Below are 22604 nucleotides of genomic sequence, written 5' to 3' on the forward strand. Positions count from 1 at the left end.
GCTACTTATTTACTATTATATTTTTAACTCCAAACGTGTTTACAACTTATTAACTATTAATATCAAACCCAATATTATTTTATATTAATTTACTATTATTCTAAACTCCAAACTTTTTTACTCTTTAATCTCTATTACTCTCAAACCCAAAATTATTTGCTATTAATTTACAATTACTCTCATCATCAAGCTTATTTACGACTTGTAATTCTGCCCGGCTTTGCCGGGAACCTTTGTACTGTTCATAACTTGCCCTACGTGTGAATACACTTGATGTAAGATTTCAAATGTGTAGACCACAATTTGTCTGAGTAATTTCGTAGAAGCCGTAGAGGTCAATTTTGGAAACTTTGACCCCAATTCTGACCACTACGTATTATTTTGGCCTCAAATACAAAATAGAAAGTTTTAGCCGTATCCAGGTTACCTACATCTAAAATGTCAAGTCTTTGGACACAAAATTGGCGAAAGTATTTCGTAGAATCTTCAAAGGACAGCTCTTTCAACTTGGACCTTTTGTCCGCCAAATGTTTTACACAACACTGATTAAAATGCTTGCCGCAAGTCTGCATACTGGTGTTGTATAACTTTCAGGTGTTTAGATACACAATTGGTTGAGTAGTTTGCTAGACATCAAAAATATCAAACCTTTTGAACTTGAACGCCTTGGCAGCTCAAATTTTCGACCCAAATCGATTAGAAAACTAACCTTTCTCTGAATTCCTTTTTATGTAATATTGCAAATATTTAGTAATTGGCTCAGTAATTTAGTAGAGACACAAAAGTAAATTTTTTACAGTGACCCCAGTTTTCCCCCTTAACACTTATTTTGTGGGGCTCAAATCGAATTAAAATGTTAGATCCATACCAAAGCTATCTACATGTAACATTTCAAGTGTTTATACCCAAAATTAAGGAGGAGTTTTAAAGAGTTTTCAAAAACCAAATCGTTTAATTTTGACCCCACGAAAGCCAAATTTCTGGATGAAAACCGATAAAAAGACTCCCAAAGCTTACTATCCCTTATGTGAAATATCTAGTCTCTTGTCCGAAAATTGACAGAGTGATTTGATAGGGGAATGTACACTAACACACACGGATACATTTTCACTTTTATAGATAGATAGATAGATAGATAGATAGATAGATAGATAGATGGATACAAAGATACATAGATAGATACATTCACTATTACTCTCAAACCCAAAATTATTTGCTAATAATTTACGATTCTTCTCAATCCAAACTTATTTACTATTAATTCACTATTAATCGCAAACCCAAAATAATTTGCGATTAATTTACTATTGTTCTCAAATCCAAAGTTGTTTACTAATAATCCATTATTAATCTCAAAATCAATATTATTTGATATTTATTTACTATTTTCTCAATTCGAACTTATTTACTATTAGTTCACTATTAATCTCAAACAAAAATTTTTTGCTATTAATTTAGTATTTTTCCAAATCCAAACTTATTTGCTATTAATTCACTATTGATCTCAAACCCAAAATTATTTTATATTAATTTACTCTTGTCTTCAAATCAAAATTATTTACTATCAATTTACTGTTAATCTCAAACCCACTATTATTTGCTATTTATTTGCTATTGTCCCAACTGCCAATGCATTTAATATTAATGCACTATAAAATCTCAAACCCAAAATTATTTGCTATTAATTTATTCTTATTTCTTAACTCCATTTACTTATAATTCCCTATTATTAATACACTCAAAATAATTTGCTACTTATTTACTATTACTCTAATCTTTAGGTTACTTGGACATGGATCTTTGTTCTTTTTCTTCTTCCTGGTCATGTTGTAAAATTGGAGAAAGAAGTCTGTTTGTAAAAGGAGCGCGCGATGGTTATATTTTGAAATATGTTAACTGTGAGTAAAAGAAACAAACTACACACTGAAGATGGAGTATACATCTGAAATATATTTGTGATAAATTTCAGACAAGTAAAATATTTGCATATTTTCCTATTATTACGTTGTCATTTGGCTCTCCAGCGCACTTGATGCGTATTTGATTTCATTCAAATAAAAAGAACGTTTCTATATAAACTCTCATCCTTGACGCTATTCTCGCGTTGCCTACACACAGTTCAAAAATTTCAAAACACACCTGCTAGATACAACGCGCGGCTCTTTCCCCAACTTTTCAACACGGCAAGGAAGAAAAATGGAGAAAAAGAAACAAAACAACACAGTAAAGATGGAGTATACCTCTGAAATATATTTGTGATGAATTTCAAACAAGTAAAATATTTGTTTATTTTCCCAATATAAAGTTGTAATTTGGCTTTCAATCGCACTTATTGCGTAGTTAATTTTATTCAAATTTAAACAACGTTTTTAGATGCCTCTCATTCTAGACGATACATATACATACATGTATATATAACTATATATATATAATTATACTTATTTATATATGAATATATAATTATACTTATATATATATATATATATATATACATATATATATATGAAGATGTATATACATGTTGGGTTATGTTTTTGAGAACATTTATTGCATTTTAATAAACAACAGACGAACCCTTTGTATATATATATATATATATATATATATATATATATATATATATATATATATATATATATATATATATATAAGGCATAATCGCGTTGGCACACCGGTTCTCGCCAGATAACACAGAAAAATTGGCGAAAGTATTTGGTAGAATCGTCAAAGGACAACTCTTTCAACTTTGACCTTTTGGCCGTCAAATGTTTTGCCCAACACTGATTAAAATGCTTGCCGCAAGTCTTCATACTGGTGTTGTATAACTTTCAGGTGTTTAGATACACAATTGGTTGAGTAGTTTGCTAGACATCAAAAATATCAAACCTTTTGAACTTGAACGCGTTGGCAGCTCAAATTTTCGACCCAAATCGATTAGAAAACTAACCTTTCTCTGAATTCCTTTTTATGTAATATTGCAAATATTTAGTAATTGGCTTAGTAATTTAGTAGAGACACAAAAGTAAATTTTCTACATTGACCTCAGTAAGTCACGTTGAACCTGGCCAGTACCATATAGGTGACCATTTGGTTGTATGAACCGCGCCGAGCCGTACACATTTGATGTTGTGTATTTGGCGGCGCATTAATTCACTGGGAGGAATGCACCCCAGTACTCGTTACATGTGTCTAGAAAAATAAACCTGTGATGTAAAAACCTGCGGTGTACTGTATACTCTGTCTCATGGCAGTTATCTGCATCGACGGATTTTCGAAGTAATACCAAAACGTGTGGATGATTCTATAAAAAGCCCTCACCCCTGTAAACAAATAAATTTAGTTCTTATGGCGGAATTTCATATGTCGAATTCGACGGGAAGGGTTCGTTATATATGCCTACATATATGTATAAACACAAACACCCACACACACAAACACACACACACAGACACATATATATATACATATATATATATATATATATATATTACACTTATATTTATATTTATATATATATGATATATATATATATATACATATATATAGTGTATATATCTACATAAATATGTATGTGTGTGTATGTGTATATACACTATATTCATATAAATGTACACACGTATACAAACTTGAAAGAAAGTCAGAAAACAAACAATTCAACCGAACAACATGGTGTCTTTTTTAAGCGCACGGCATTATAGTAATATCCATTCCTGGCTTAGTTTCAAAAAAGAAATAGATGTATTTAGAAATATAAATAACAAATTAATACTCTATTTTCCATATTCTAATTCCCAATTCGAAAAAAAACTCCCACAAAGGCATATGTTGCTTTATTATCAATTCTTACTTCCCATGTTTAAAACATAAAACAAATAATCAGGGATTTCCTCACTCAGTTTTATGATTTACTAGAAGGGAGATCCGACCCTGCCCGGGATTTAATGACGACAAAAATGTTTCGTACTCCCATGAATTTATAGTTATCCAAATCAAGGAGATCGCTAATTTTTCAAACAAATCCATCGATTGTAAAATCTTGTTAAAAGAGACATCGGCCCACCTGTAGGAATCTTCACATGTCTTCCGTCATAAACTATGCCGACACTACATTGTATTCTACACAGTACTGTAGGGAATGTGCTGTATATTTTATTAAAGCAACAATTATTTTATATACTGGTCTGAAATAAAGTTAAAAAGTCAAATGTCTAAATAGGAATATTTATTTCGAAATAGCCCCGATTATATGAACAAACACACATTTGAATTCAAAGGCATGACCTTTCTGCTTGTGCTCTGATAATATCTTGAATTTCTCATAAAATTTAAAGACAAAAAAGTATATTAGATCAATTCTGATGTAAACAGAAACATTCCTTTCCAACGCGCCTCTGTCATATCAAAGTGCCTACCTTTAAGTTTATATGCCCCGCTTTCCAGCGTGCGTTGTAATGCACTTATGATATGAGTCTGTGTAAGGTGTTAACTTTGGGAAAAATATTCTGTTCCTTCTTCATCGCATTATTTCGATTTCCGATTATCGAGTGTTTCTACATATTTTCAAGTAAATAGGAGAACCATTATACAAATCGAAAAAGGCGTGTATTTCTATAATAGAAGATAACTAAATAACGAATTAATAATATAAATAAAACGGATGTTATTCTAATTTCAATTTTCTTGGGGATATACTATGTACATGCATACATACATACACAGAAATATATATATATATATATATATATATATATATATATACATACATATATATATATAAATCTATATATATAATAAAATATGAAAATATACGGTACTTAAGCAATTAAAGAAACCTTTCTTATTTTATGACATATACATGTAAAAACAGTTATTCATATCTACACCTTACTTCGTTACTTAGCTCACATATTGTGCAATGTTAAATTAATACTGAAAATCGATGCATAGAATTTTGAATACATTTTTATAGTTTCTGAGAGATCCATATTATATATATATATCATATTATATATATATATATGTGTGTTTCTACTTATATCTTCTTATATCTATACATATAAACATCGCTAAATATGATGATTGCAAAGTCTTGTCAGACGAGTGTCACTCCCTCAGACACTGAAAGTTCATGAACACGAAAAATGACATATAGTCCTGCCAGCGAATTCACATGCTCCAGCAGACATGACACTAAAGACGGTCATTGTTATACATACATATATATACACGCACACAGACATACATATGTACACATATCACACACATATATATATATATGCGTACATACACAATACACAATACGCACACATACATATATATATACACTCACATGCAAACATAAACAAGACGGTCATTGGTATACATGCATATAAATATATACATGCATACATACATACATGTCTATAAGCATACGCTCATATATACCCATATACATACCCAATGTATACTGACCTTATTAAAGTACTATAATAGAATACATTAAAACACTCATTTTTACGTTACTTGATGTTAATTTTTTTTCTTTTACTTTGCAAGATGTTTATAGATAATATATTATAGATTTATAAGATAATAAAACGTTAATAGATATATGTTGAGATATCAGAATATCTAATATATAACAGGCAAAATGGGCACGCGCGTTTGTGTAAGTCGATGGAAGGCTTTTTTTCATCGATGTCTCGCGTCGATTAGATTCCGGGAGAAGTTTTCTTACACTTCTAGATCGTAATATCTTAGATTCGCAAACGGATATTTTCTCTATCTTTCTTTTTTTTTTGATTAAGTTTTATAAAATTCTCTTGTTTCGAGTGTTTGTCTTTTTCGTATAAATAAAGCGAAACTAATCGAACGCCGACGCAAACTCCCGGCCTTTGTTCGGGTAGTATCTGTTCTGTAATTCGCCCTTGGTCAATGTAGGGAAACCTTTTATACGTGGACGTGCAATAAGTAATGCACCTGCCCCACTTCCAGCTGTCTGATCTAGCTTTATTTATGATTTATATCTCTACGGATTTATATCTCTACGGGTTATGTGGGAAATTACAGCTCTGAACTAATTGTGGTTTCTGTTTTACAGGTGTTGGAACTGAGTCAGGTCTGAAATAGAGCCTGATGAATGTTGAGCAGTGATCCGGTTTTTGTATTTGAAAGAACGCACACCACAGGGGACGTTTGATGAAATTAAAGAAACAGATGGTGAATATGTCCCATAGTATGACCTTATAAAACGCTGGAAGCGTGAATTAAAACATGACCGGAAGTCTGTGGAAACGGCTCCGAGACCTGGCCCCCCTCTGCCATTGGTGAGGCATCTGCCCGTCAAGTTGAGGCTGCCATTTTGGAATATCGGCGCATTACTATTCGTCCAATAGCCCAAGATGTCAAGATAAGTACAGCGTCTGCGGAAACTATCATTCATGACCATTTACATGTGCATATGGTTTCTGCCAGATGGATTCCCCGGTTGATCACACTATTCCAGAAGCGAGAACGCATCAAGGGCTCGAGGATTAATTTAGAGATGGTCCAAGAAGATGAGTCAAAGTTTTTCAAAAGACTGATTACACAGGATAAAACCTGGGTCAATCACTGTGATTCAGCGACCAAAGTCAAGTCAATGCAGTGGAAGCACTTGGACTCACTACCTCCAAAGAAGGCAAGGCTGCGGCTCTCCGCTGGCAAGGTCATGCTCACAGTCTTCTGGGGCCAGGACTGAGTAGTGATGACAGATTTTCTCGCAAAGGGTACTACAATTACAGGACCCTATTATGCTTAACTTTTTAGGAAATTAAGGGAAGCTATCAAAATCAAGAGGTGGGGCAAGATAAGCAAATCTACTCTCCTCCTTCAGGACAACGCTCTAGTCCACAACTCGCATGTCGCCAGATCAGAAGCACGGGGGTGTGTTTATGAAATCAATCCCCATCCTCCCTACTCTCCTGACCTAGCACCCTCTGACTTTAACCTCTTCCCAGCCATGAAGTTGTTTTTGAAAGGAAAGCTTTTCCAAGATTATGCAGCCTTGGTTTCTGAAGTCACGTTGTGGTTGGAGGACCAACTTGTGGTGTTTTACAAAAACGGTCTCCAGAGCTGCATCCAGCCATGGGAGAAATGCATAAGTCTTGGTGGTTCCTATGTGAAGAAAGACTAATAACTCTGTCAAGTTTCGTTGCTCTACTCTATGGGAAGTGAGGCAGGGACATTACTTATTGCACGCCCCTCGTACTTAGATAATTACTATTTATTTATATTCTCCCAGATTGTATTTTATGGAGTTAGCTGCTTTTTGCCCACATTAAAAATGACCTTCGTGGGAGGTTTAAATGTAACGCCATTTCTGCAAGTCATCTTCTTGATTGATTACGTTAAATTTTAACGCTTTACATTTCGGGTAACATCATGAAGTAGGGGTAATACGTCAGGTTTTCTTTCGCTTTCTTTTCCGCGTTCGCGTCACGGGTTCGTACCTGACTAATACATAACACACACGTCCAAACACCCGGGCATTATATCAGGCACCCCCGTTAGTCTATATAGTGCTTAAACAAAACCAACCAGAGAACTAGGTTGAAGGACAGTATGGAAATAAACCCAATTAAAATGTTAAATCGTCATTTTCTGTTGCATACATCGCCATAATTATTCTAAATTCTATAAGCTTCTCAATGATTAATGATATGCAAGCATGTTCTTGTATGTATGACCTTTTTGCAATCCGTATTTACTTTGTTGCATGAGCGTTGTCCCAATTATATAGTTTGTCATTTTCTAATTTTAAACAAATTCAAAATAGGAAAACAGGATTGTTACAAGAATAACGATTCATCTTAATGATCTGATTGTTTTTCGAAGTATATATTCATGTGAATTGAAGGTAATGGTGTTAAAAGAGTGTACATACAATAGAATATTTTTACTAATCGACTATAATTGTCATTTAAAATGTTTTTCTAATGGTTATGTAATTCAGGAGTCTATAACCAAGAGCAATACACGTCGCGTTAACCCTAATAATATTTTGTTGATGATAATGCGACATTATTTACGTGTTTTCAATAACGAAACTAGCTTCTTAAGATAAACAGCTTAGACTAGTTCATTCTCATGATAGCTGCATTTTTTCTGTGTAAATAGACTTCGGTATTCCCTGATATGCATTAAAAAGGTTATTGAAAGGAAATGACTAATATTTTCCAAACGGAAAGTATTCCAAGTGAGAATGGCCTCCTAGGATACCACAGGCACCTAATTAGATCAACAAAACAGGACAACCGTCAGACAGACCGGTTACATATACTAAAAAATATACTGGCATATAAATCTATACTGAATCATATATACACATATTTAATTAATAAACACGCATACTGACATATATATATATATATATATATATATATATATATATATATATATATATCTACATGCATAATAATGTTGTAACGTTCATGTAAATACGATTAAAGGTAATGAATGCTGAAGACGAACAGGAAATTAAAGAAAGTCTCGGATAAATTGTGGCTATATATATATATATATATATATATATATATATATATATATATATATATATATATATATATGTCTGTGTGTGTGTGTGTGGAAAAGATAACTTTATCATATTTAATAAGAAGTGCTTGAATAATGATTTGCTGACGAAATATACATACATGATGATGCAATCATCATCATGTATGTATATTTCGTCAGCAAATCATTATTCAAGCACTTCTTATTAAATACGACAAAGTTCTCTTTTCCAAGTTTGTTGGATGTTTTTCAATTCGCCGAGCAGTCTTTTTTTTATTTCGGCTGAGATGTTGCATATTATGACGCCCAAAATTTGTTGTTCCACCATATTTTAAAACTTAGGATATAGTCACCACCATTTACAATACACTTCTTCCAGGACTTTTTGACACATGTTTCTGAGGCACGTCCCTGACATGGCTTGCTATGCTAGAGTCTAATACGGTCATTATGTGCAAGAAACAGCTGGAATGTAAGTAACCATTATGCATTATGTAAATAATACTGATCTATTAAGGCGGAATGTAAATGTAAGGCGTTATTTTTTAAACGCCGTTCGTACTTTTATTTAATTGACTTTTTTGTGATCCCTGATTTTGTTTTATAGACATAATTATTCTCTAATTCATTTTTTTTTCTATTTTTAATTTCCAGATAATAAAGATGCCGGTTCGTATTATCAAATGGAAAATTCGACGTTAGTTTATCACGTATAATGAAAAATCCTTTTCTATTTTCCTTAATGAAAAATGAAAATTTTAGAATATATGGTCTATATGGTAAGCGATGTACATGTTAACTACATAATTCCGAAACTCATGCACGATTCCTTATTCCCAAATGTTAGAATATATCATGCCTTTAAATATTTACTCAAATAACAGTATTTTATTCGACGCTATTTTTTATGCAGAGACCAAATAAAATATATGCGATGAGTTTTTCACGTTTAAAAGCCAATCAGAATTTTCAACAGGAAAAGCAACACCTTTATTTAATCCAAAATATTGTAACTCTCTAATATGGAAAATATCACCCCCCCCTTCCTCATTCTGGCTTTCTTTACTTATCTATTTGAATATCTATCCATTATTAAATTATATATATATATATATATATATATATATATATATATATATAGTTATAAAATATATCAGGCAATTAAGCTACCCAGAATATTCCGCAGTTCATCCACGCTATGATTCATCGGCCTTATGCGAGGATTTAGCGGTTATCTCATGTTTTTATATACGCACCTTCTATTGTGTTTTTAGTTTGCAAATCCGCTTTCTAGTTCCGCCACGGTCTTCCTAATCAGCCAGTGAGCAGGCACTTACAGGACAAAGGGTCAGTTGACATGCGGTTCCCTCGTTTCTTTTAGCGTGCCGTTTTGTATATATATATATATATATATATATATATATAGGTGTATATATACATGTATATATATACAAAACAGCACGCCCAAAGAAACGATATATATATATATATATATATATATATATATATATATATATATATATATATACTAGCAAATGTACCCGTTGTTGACTGGGTTCACAAACAGCTTACAGAAAATGGACTCTGATTTATGAAAGTATGATAGGTTATGAAAAGGAAGGGTTGTAAAGAGATAGCTTCGAATTTGGGGGTATCAAAGCCTAAGCAAAATATGATCAAAGTAAAAATGAAGTAGATAAACCCATAATTTATTATACCATACCTGTTCACACTGAAACACTTATCAAAATATTCTCTGGATCTATATTAAAAAAAACTTTTTAAACTTTGTGGTATATTTCTATTATATGGAGGTCAGGCGCGAACAAACACCCGATAATTTTATTATACCATATTTCTTCAAACTGAATCATAATTATCAAATTATCCTTACGCAGATAGATATGAAAAGTCTTTATTAAAGTGTGTGCCTATTTCCATTCTATGAAGGCAGGCGCGAACGCCGACCCCACAATTTTATTATACCATCCCTTTTTTTAGTTAAAACATACTTATCAAATATTATTATGTATATCTATATCAAAAACATTGTGAACGTTTTTCTTTTAATTTTAATTTTTTTTATTTCCATACTTTGTGGAGCAAGATCGTACGCAGACCCCACAATTTTAATAAATAATCATTATGCCAGAGTAAACAAACCCAGTCCTTTGTCTCGATACATCTTCTATCATTATATGTGATCAGTTTTCTATAATAGTCAACCGTATATGAGCCTATTTGTGACCAGGCACACACACATACGTTCAGCTTTACAGTATCGGCCATAATATTAGCAACGGAAAAAAACGTACACTTATTCATGTATATTTAAAAAAAGAGTGCATGAATTTTTCTGAAATATACATGAATAATTGTAATTTTTTCCGTTCCTTATATTATGACCCTGTATATATATATATATATATATATATATATATATATATATATATATATATATATATATATATATATATATATATATATATATAACATGCATATTAAGGTGTGTGCCTCTCTTAGGGTTAGTTCTTTCTTATTGACTCTAAAATGAATGAACTGTTTTTATTAATCATACACGAATGCATATTACGTCCCTGGAATTGTTCTTACATAGGTTTCGTAGCGAAATAACCTTGATAATATCTCACATTGATTACCCCAAAATATCGATTGGAAAGAAACGGTCTGATTTTGAAACAAATTAAAATACTTATCCAACCTAAGATCAGTTATGCATTTAAGAAGTGTTATTACTGCACACGAATGAAGCACTTCGTATATAATAAATCGCAGATATTTATAAATCGAAAGATCTGTTGGAAATGAATGTTTCTGTTTCCAGGATAAGTGAGCTAATATACATACCTTTCAATAATAAATCCATTATATTTACTTTAATACAAAAATAACTTTGCATATGTGTGGCAGTGGGTATATATGTGTCTTTGCGTGGATTCGACGTCTACTGACTCCAGAAAAACTGCGCTGTTTTTCTATTTCATTTCACACAAACGTACTTATGCGTCTGGGAGTGGTCTTTCAGAGAGATCATATCCAAATGTCTGCGGTAAATATCGAATATCGATAATTACACAAATCGATAAAAGAGAGAACAATCTTCATTTTAGTAAAGTTAACACGCTTATACGCCCTTAAATATCAAACGGAAATTTTGTGGACATTTTTATTACTGTATAGACATTAGGGCATGACGAAATACACACCAGGTTCTTTAAGAATTAATGTTTCTCTTTAGATATTTGATTTAAAAATGGATGATTAAAATGACGATAAAAATATTAGATATTCGTAACATTCATAGATTGTCATCTGATTTCGAACCCAGTCAATCTCCCAGCTAATATAAAACTAATTTATCAAACATCAACAGCAATACATTTACATAGTAATGTATCCTACAATATATTGTGGACTAAATGACTTGGGGAAGATATATGGAGCTTCATCTCAGTACAAAGTGTTCTGCGCGCCTGTCTTTCAGTGCACTCAAATGCTTGCGTTCATACACTAGGGATTCACAACTGTTAATAGAAAATAAAAAGCAAACCAGACTCAGTGCTATCACGAAAATGTTTTTTGGGGGTGTGTGCTTGTGTCTTTTGCCAAGAACAAGCTCTCCATAAAACAAGTGTTTTCGGAGTCGATAGTTATGAAGCCGGACAAAGTGACCATCCCAAGACATCTGGTTCTAAATAACAGTGGTAGCAATACTGGTTGTTTTGCCCTCATTTAAGGCATATGCATCAGGGACAAAACTATCCCACTTGAAATAAAGCATTTGTCAAAGGTAGTGCTGATGAAACCATTTAGGCAGTTCTACATGTGGCCGGTACAAAGTCTGTGTTTTATAATCGTAGATTAGGGATAGCAATACGTTTGATATACTTGCAGTTTATGTGTCAGAATTAGCCCACCATCAGACCAGGCTCTATCTTGTAACCTTACAAATGCATCTGATGCCTTGTTAATTCCCTGTCTTATTTCCGCATTAAAAGTGGCATCGTTTGATAAGGTACTACCAAGGTAGACAAATTGCGTTACGACTTCAAGACACTTTCCAAAGACGGAGATATAAGTTTCCACACAGATATCACCAAGAGCGGGTGTGTACATGCCCCTAGTTTTTTTAATGTTAACTGCAAGTCAGAAGCAAGTACAAGTTTTCGTGAAGAGATGCATTACTAATTGCATATTTACTTGGGAGAGTGTTACCTGGGTAGCATTATCAGCGTACAGCAGTACCCTAAGACACGCATCAATAACAAGTTCTTTGACAAAAAACACAGTATCTACGGTCCCTCGACCACCTTTAAAAACTAGAAGAGGACTCTGGAAGGTTATCATGTCATATATACATCTCTCATCGGTTTAGTAAGAGCTGTGCAAATACCTTCTTAACCGCATTAAGCAGCTAGATACACCGATAATTTCCACAGTAAGATATTGCATGCATTCCTTTGTACAAAATATCAAGAATGGCATCCATCCAGTCTTGGGCAACCGTGTCACTTTGCCATAAAGACAGTAACAAAGACGGGACCGTACAATGTACGTTGACACCACCATGATTCAGCAGCTCAACATGAATGCCATCGGTTTTGTTTGACTATATCTATTTCTGAGACTCAGTTAAACGTCAAGTTCCGGACAAAAGGAACACTGATGGATACTTTCTATTTCAGTAACGTCAACAATAGATGTGTGAGGAAAAAGACCACTAAAGTGTTCTCGCCCTCGATGCATAATTTCATCTAAGGCTTTCAGCAAGGTTCTCCACACCTTCGGTGGTGTAATAGAAGAGCATTTCGGATCACAGGCCTTACGGAGCAAAACATAAGATGTCTTAACACCTCTATTATCTTAATCAGTCTGTATCTTCCCTGGAGAGGTCAGCTCACTATTTGCTTTTATTTGGAGCACACAAAACTAAACCTTACTCCGCACACAAGAGAAGTGGGCAGCTAGATATGGCTTGTTTTGAAGAGAAGAATTCAGAAGTTTCCGCTTGTTATCAATGTGAAGGTTATAACGTTATCAATAAACCAATCTGGATGTCTGGAAATCCTCACTTCATGAGCTTTAACACACTTTTGTATATTGTATCCTTTCTTTACAATAAACAATAAGTGATTAGTATTTACGGGAAACACTCTGTTTTTAGTGTTTTTTTAAGTTGTTATATTATATGAGTAAATTAAGAGTTAACACTTTTAATATAATCTTACTTTGATAAGAAAGTGGCTGGTAACAGTATTTCTTACAAAAATAAAACAATTTTCTGTTGTTGTTTTTTTTTACCAGCTAGCGAGGGGCATACTACCACCGAACAACGCCGTTTAACGGGCCCTGGTCGTAATATATCTAGAAATCCTACTATTCCCGCCCTTAAATAAATTGATCTTCTGGACCACTGAGGTCCATTTGTATAGCACCGATGACATATGATATATTAAGGTTGGCCGGCTTTTAATGGGGTCTAAGCTAGGCCCGTAGTTTTCCGAATGTTATATGACCAATCTTGAAACTTACATGTTTAATATCATACCAAACCATCTATCTATGTTAGGTACGTCGATGATATACTTCTATTAACCAAAAATTAGATGGACTTAACAAAAATCTACACTTGAAAAATAATACCGTGCTAAATGTCACGCATGAAATAAATATAAGTAACACTATTCTCTTCCTCCTACACCGTTAGATTTATTACCTACCAATAAAACAACCCTGCCCGCAAAGAATCATGTCTTCTCAAGTTAAAAAGTGAATCTCCTTATAGATATCAAATGACCGTAGCGGGAAATCCTATCTACCGAGCCAAACGTAGTTCTTTTACTAAGGAAATATGTTATAAAACACTCTCTAATATAAAAAAAAAACCCTGATTAATAACAACTTTTCAAATTGTACTGTTGATCAGCTGGTTAAACACATTTCAGCCACTATGTCAATAAACACTGATGATAATGATTACGGCCAAGTGATGACGGCGGTACACTGCCAATCATGCAAACAAGTAAATATTGAACATGAAGACAAATAGTACAAGTACACACCAGATAACATACTTGTAAGATGACCAGATGTCATACTAGTTTACAACAAGGAAAATACGTGTCCGAGTGTAGATTTTGTTGTGCCAACAGGCAATAGGATAAAGATCAAGGAAACTGTTCCGTCTGCCTGCCTCCCACCTGACTACAACTTGGATGTCTTCAAGTCCAACGTTAACAAATTCCTAATGAACCGCCCTCTTAAGTAAACACTTCATCAAATCTCCACACTAACGTACTGTACTTGCAATAACCCCTATCCCATAGTGGTTTCCGGGCCTTGATAAGTTGTGACCATCGTGTAAAAAAAAAGAAGCGAAGCAAATACACTGAACTGCCCAGAGAGCTCAAAAGGAATATGGAAGATGAAAAAAGTCAGAATAAGACCAATAATAATAGGAGCGCAAGGAACAATGCCAAAACATTTTGGAAAGAAAATAGGAGACATTGAAATCGTAGGAATGACTGATAAGATACATCGGATAACTAATAAAAACTGCTGAAACATTAAGAAAACCCCTTGAATGCGTAAATCAATACAGAGGAACTACATACACAGTGGGCATGCAGAAAATGCTACAGATGTAAACACCAAGTTGCATCACATGAAATTACAAAAACTTTGATTTTTTTGTGTGTCTGTCACCAAAAACTGAGACCACATAAAACAAGGAGGGTTAAGGAAGATATAAAACCTAGGAGTGAAAGTACTAGCCAGACCATACCTTTACCATGACAAAGACGGCTGGAATCTTGATCAGGGGGTATGTATACACTCAAAAATTAGTGAAGACCAATGGTCATAACCAATGAGAAATCAATCGTAAACTGTGGCTAAGATAACACAAATTTATCTGCAATTGTTATGGACAGAAGTGGAGAGTACTGGTCATCTTTGGAGACTTTTGTCACTCAGACTCCAGAGACCTCCTAGCGAGTAAATAATAACGATAATACTGTAAACATATTTTATCATAACTGGATGCATGCGAATTATAAAATAGATAGAAAAATAACAGTTACTAGTATACACAAACATATTTCAACCACTGAACAAACGTTAAAATTAAAATGTAATTCAATTATTTCCATAGTAAATATATATTTTATGTTAATATTTGAAAATATTTGAAGACAAGTTGCTTCCTATCAACCATACGTTTTGTCTTATTACCGGTTTATGAGATTTAATTTTACTCTTTATGTTTTTAATTCCTCCTATTAAATTGAAAAGTTAAAGATCGACATTTAGTTATTTACATTTCATTTACGTTGTCATCAACATTCTCAATGCTCATTTTTCAGCGATGTACACTTGTTGTGCATGGGCATCCAAAGCGATATTTATCATACGAGTGCTATTCGAAAATAACCGCTTCCTATTTTTACCTCCAAATGTTTAAAGATATAAAAATAGTACTAGCACCATGAAACACTGGAGCTTTTGTTTTCGAGAATATATTTCTCTTAATTTTAAACCATAGGCAATGCACTTTTTACACTGCAAAAAATTCGAAACTTTTCGATGATTTATACAATTTTCAATATTTTATCTATTCAGGCACACTACAATAAAAGTGTAACATTACCCAACACGTTGTAGACTCAGTAGAAAATGAGACAAAGAAATAATTCAAACTCAGTTTTTCCTGAAACAACGACATATATTCCTCATTATCCCGTTATGCAGTTGTGACGGTTGTACGTGTACCCACGGGATTTTCTTTTCTAAGGTGGTCCTCATAGTCATATAGATTCCGGACGTGGTTGTATTACCGAATGTGTTCTCTTTTTATCGTCCTCCTTTTGTTGACCGTGACATTATTTCGCTCAAAACGATGTATTTGTATATAGACATCTGCGTTATGTTACAAGAGGCGGTATTACTATTAAACAGCATTTGTAATATATAAGCCTTTTCGATAATTTAAAAGTTTTACTCGCATTCGCATTATGTGCTTCATACCTACGAGAAGAAAACAAAATAATAACTAATTAGAAAATCGAGGCGAAACCGTGTGGTATTTACACAAGGAAAACATCATATGAATGACGATATGATCAGAAATCACAAGTGTAGGCGTCTCAACGTAAGATAATATTCGCTAAACATTGCATTTGCGTGCAGGAGGACGTCTATTAGAAAGGATAGAACATTCCAGGTGACATATTAATAAACTTCGGTTACGTAACGTAACATTTATCACTCCATCATTATTTTAGCACATTCATAATGTGTTATAGAGAGGAGAGGTGCGAATGAACTCGAAATCCGGGCCATCAAAAATGGAACCTGGAATTGGATTACCTGGTCCTATGACGCAAGTCGGTTTATGGGTCAGACCGTTGAATGGAGCAAAGTTCAAATGAACTTAAACCCTGACCGACAAAAATAAAACCTGGGAATAAGATGACGTAATTCGGCCGCAAGTAAGACCAAAATTAAACAGGGAGAGGGTCATAATGTGGGTCGATGATGTAAATTGGTTACCGGATTGCGAGGTCGAAAATTCATAAAAGTCAAATGGTAAACAAAAGAAGGAGTCAGTCAGAGAGTGACAGCAGAGAGGGGAGGACAGACGACGCTCAACTGCCTGTCACGGTCGCAACCACACCCTCTCCACATACACTATCTCCACCACCACCTCCACCGCCGTATTATGTATATATGAATGTTTATTAAATAAACCAGGTTGTTTTATAACATAGCGTCTCGTTATTCATTGATAAATGAACAGCGGTCATTCCATTCACTAGACGATTACAACCAGCATATATGCATAAATGTCAAACGAACTATCTCTATAACTATCGAGATATTAAAAAAATCTCGGATAGTTAAAATACAGGCTTGGTGCTAATAAAATAGACGTCGCCGCCATACCACCCAGTATATAACAAATACCCACCGAATTTTGAAATAAAAGATGCAATGTCTGCAACGATACCCGCAATAGAAATAAATGATTGTCCTTGAATTCATCAGGATCTAATTAAACATGTTAAATGTTTATGGGTCCTTCAAATGAATCTTTACCTATTTATAAATGCAGAATTAGTAAGTATTATATTTAAAGCTCTGGAAAATTGGTAAGTGCATTAGTTAAAAGGATTTTAAAATGGAGACTGAATTCGCAAATGCCTCTAACGGTATACGGATATAGTTATCCTAAAGAGGATTAGAATTTGTTGCTTAAAGTATAGCTTCGACATATAACATAATAGCTAAGACTAGATTGTAATAAGGATGTAATTATTTGTTGCATTGATATTAGATATTGGGAGTAAAAGTTATTAAGATGTTGAAATAAACGTTCCTGTTTTTTTTATTTCATTATATTGATTACATATCAATATAATTCATCTTTGGCGACTAGTTCATCCATAGCTTTCCTTGATGTAATGCTATTAATAACGCCATCTAGTTACCATACATCTATATACCACAAACCAACATTTACAGGTTTGTACACTCGTTGGGATTCATTTTGCCCTTAAAAAGTGTGATAAATCTAATTTGGACCCTAACACATCATGCCCATCAGATTTGTTCCAAGTTAAAATTAGACGAGGATTTAGAAACAATTACGGATACTGTATCCAAAAACGGGCACCCACTAGATGTGACTAGGTCAGTTATTTAAAAGAAATTGACTATATTCTCTCGAATTAAAGAGAATATAGTAGCAAACTGTTCAATTTATCTTCGTTTGCCTTGGTTGGGTACTGTAATTGAGAAATTTGCCAAAGAAATAAGCATTTCATGGATGTTATTTTGCTGCCAGATTGTGTGTTGTGTTCTCTACGAGAACTTTATTATGATCTTCTCGAAAAGATGTTCTACTCTACCCCCACACCATAATATTAACGTTATTTACAATTTTGAACGCGGTTGCGCTGCCAACTACTTGGATCGAACAATATTAAATTAGATGGAATAACGTTACTAACACATACGAGTCCTCAATTACTGATCATTTACTTAAAACCGCGGCTTGTGCAGCGAACTTTAGCACGGACTCTTTTTCTATTCTTAGTCGTGCTCATTTACATTATCACCTTAAGATTTTAGAGACTATTCACGTTCGACTTAGAAAACCTTAATGCCTCCTGGGTTTGTACGTGATCAATCTCTAGGGTATTCGACCATAACGCTGTTTTATTTTAATCGTTTTCCCACTTTGTTTTTCTCTCCGCGTAAATTGAATAAAAAGCAATTTTAATCCCTATTTCATTCTTTTTTTTTTTAATTCCCTCGATAAAGCTTTGAGAAGCGAAGGTCGAAACTGGTCAGCTTGATCCCCATTTCTCTTTCCTTCCTCTCCTGTCCCCCCCCTTTCCCCCCTTTTTGGAGAGAGACTTAAAGGAATATATATATATATATATATATGTATATATATATATATATATATTTACAAATTTACTTTTAATCAATAATCATAAAAGTATTACCTTCTTAATTGCAATATTTAAATTTTGTATCCCTAAAACATTATGGTATATATATATATATATATATATATATATATATATATATATATATATATATAAAACCACGACACACTTCCTACAGATTCTACACGCCATCGCTACCTTACCAAAGAAAATTATACCCGTCATGATAAGTGTTTTCCCACTCTACTCAAATATTCAACATGAGGAGGGAATATCCGCGTGCAGTAGTTTGTTTTTAATTTTTACAACCCAGAACTTACGAGAGACCAACATCACAAACAAGTGCAATATTATAGAATTTATTTTAACACATTTTTTTAAACAATTTTACATTTAAGAACCGACATTTTTTTATAATAAATCGCACAGCCATGACAACGAATATATCTCCTATCTATGCGAATAGCTTCATGCAGATATTTGGACAAAAATACATACACGTATACTACTTCAAACCGACACAATATTACAACTATGTAAATGATATCTTTGTGATTTGGTTACACTGCGAAAAGACTCCAATGGATTTTATCAGACCATTAACAACTGTAATAATATTAGAAATTCACAATTGAACACTCCAATAACCACATCTCATTTTTAGACGCTCTGGTTAAAATTTACAATAATTATACCACTATATATGAACCATAGCGATTGACAAAATTACCTACATTTTGAGAGGTGCCACCGAATTGCAAAAGAGCCATCATATACAGTCAATGCCTGCCGTTAAAAGATATGTACAAACCCAGCCGATTCAGACGCGCATTTAAACTAATAACTTCATCCACCGTAACTCTCCAATAAATTTAATGAAACAAGCGATTTACAGGACATCTGAAATTAGCAGACATAATATACTAACTTAGAAAAATAACAAAACATCTACATCTATAGTATTTGACTTCAACAATAACACTAAACATCTACACAACCCCATAAAAAGGACGTTCAAACAACTCCAACAAAACCTCACACACAACACAATATATAATCAACAGCCATTTGTGGAAAACCTCAGCTCTCGCACTTACATTTTATTTACTGCACGGAATTCACAACAGACAATTACGTGAGGGAAATAGGCCTGGAGTACCGCTTACGCCTTAACAATCAGAACATACGATTAGAGACAACCCCCACAACCCTCACTAGCTATAGAGTATAATTTACCAAACCACACAACAAACAATATCTGACACATCCTCATAGCATAAATTTCTATACACTACATCAGAGATATCAAGACGACTGTGATTATAATTGTTTGATTATATTATAATACGGAGCAGAGAAATATAATTGTACAGTTCTTGTTAACACAAAGGGGAGGTACATTATTTATGATGATTGGAACGAGGCAGAGAGTCTTTTAACTCACCACATTAGGAGATGCATTATAGTTGATGACGGAAAAGACAGATAATACGGAAGAAGTTATACAAAGTTTTTATGAGATGATAGACAACGCACATTTACCTTTTCCTTTTGTAGAATGACGGCAGTAAAGACAACCATTTGAAATATAGATGACACTTTATTCATACCAGCTGGTTGATTAATGATGGTCAATGATCTAAGTGTTTACGTCTATATGATATCCTTTTCTTCCAATTCGCCTCTAAGGGGCATCAGCTCTTAGCCTGACGGACACTCTCTTAGTCTCCTCTCTAGCTCTCTGGCTGTGCCTCTGACCGACTATCTCTTATCTTCGACCCCTATATCAATATATTGGAAATCTCTTTTCTTGATGACGACAAAAGCGTGGTGAACAATGTGACTCCCTCAAGTGTCAAATTACACGCCTTGTGAAAAAAAAATCCTAAATTTAATTGTTTGTTTTTAACAATTTTTTTAATCATTATTTATAAATATATAATAACAAAAAAACTTAGAAATATTGCAACGTATTACCTTTATTTAGAATTTTATAAAGCTCCCCCAACATCATCTATATTTTATTTGATCTATTTCGTTCCTAATGAATCTCACGCTAGATGCTGCATCTTTACTATGTTACCTAAGCATCTTCTCTACTATTCCGATTAGAAGCATAAGACTTCGAAATGCCCTGGCATAAAGAGCTCCTTCTAGCTCAAAACTTATTGTTTGTATTCCCTTTCTGAATATATATATGTTTGTTAAAAACAATCGCCGACTAAAATTCTCTGTCTGTTTTCTGGTCCATAGATATGAAAGTTAGTATATAAGTTATTCGAACCCGTCCGACAGATTATGTTCTGGATTTGGTCGAAGAATGTCGGTGTAAATGTGTAAAATTTTAAAAAATGGAATTTGACGGTAAGAATATGCATCCGAAACGAATTAGCCGTTGGTTCATGTTTTAATTTTTAGCCTTGCTGCAAACATGTCTTTTTAGCTCAGGCATAAACTTCCAAGGAAAGGTTCATCGTAAACTTAACGTTTCGGTTTCAATTTTCGATAATGGCGCACGAGTCATTTTTTTTACTGCTAAAATGATAACTATTAATTGGGTAAAAAATATGTTATAATATAAATCTCATTTGTCTGTTTAGATGTACGTTTGTGTGTATGTTTGCCTTAAAGTTTCGACTACGGGAACGGATTGTCACGCGATTTGTATCGTTTTAAGCGCGGCCGTTAGGACGAAACATATCGAAAAATTGGCCAAAAACATGCATTCCCTCAACCTCAAAACACGTATCTACAGGGAAGGATCGCTTTTTTCGTCAATCTTTTTTAAAGTCATCCCTTCTTTTCAATATTCTGGACAATTTAACTTACTTGACGTCCGGTTTTGCGATGAGCGCAACAGCAAAGACGTCATTTTTTACGTTCTTTGCCTGCTCTGCGATACAGGTTTCAGCCTGACTGCTTACTTTCACTTTTTTCTTTTTCTCTTTTTGCTCAACACACACATCCAAACATACACACACATACATACATATATATATATATATATATATATATATATATATATATATATATATGTGTGTGTGTGTGTGTATATATATATATATATATATATATATATTTGTAGTCATCGACATACAGTCCTGTTTCGTTGTATCACAACTCATCAGTGCCGCTAGATTAGTATCTCTCACAAGCCAAGGATTGAACCTAGAACCGCCGTGTCGACAGTCAGCAGTTCTCCCACTCGACCATGGAATCGACGCCCGTAAATAACTCGTCAGAATGTCTATTTATATAGATACCTGCCACCACTTTTATAGTGCTCAAATCGCCAGTTCGTAAACAAACAAACAACGAGCTTCGCATTTTCAGCCAATTAAGTAGCGGGTGAGATTATTTACGACAGTGCTCTACCCAAAGAGGGGGGCATAATGTATATATATATATATATATATATATATATATATATATATATATATATATATATATACAAGGAACTCATTTTCCCCTCCGAGTTTTACCTTTATAGGATTGCAAATCTAGACATTTTATGCAGATGTATTACGCACAAACTGCGTCACGATATCTTTGGTGTGTTATAGGCATATTTTCTATCCACTACCTCGCTGATAGGAG

Source organism: Euprymna scolopes, chromosome 10 (genome assembly GCF_053919585.1).
Source record: "Euprymna scolopes isolate OS-2025 chromosome 10, ASM5391958v1, whole genome shotgun sequence".
Lineage (NCBI taxonomy): Eukaryota > Metazoa > Mollusca > Cephalopoda > Sepiida > Sepiolidae > Euprymna > Euprymna scolopes.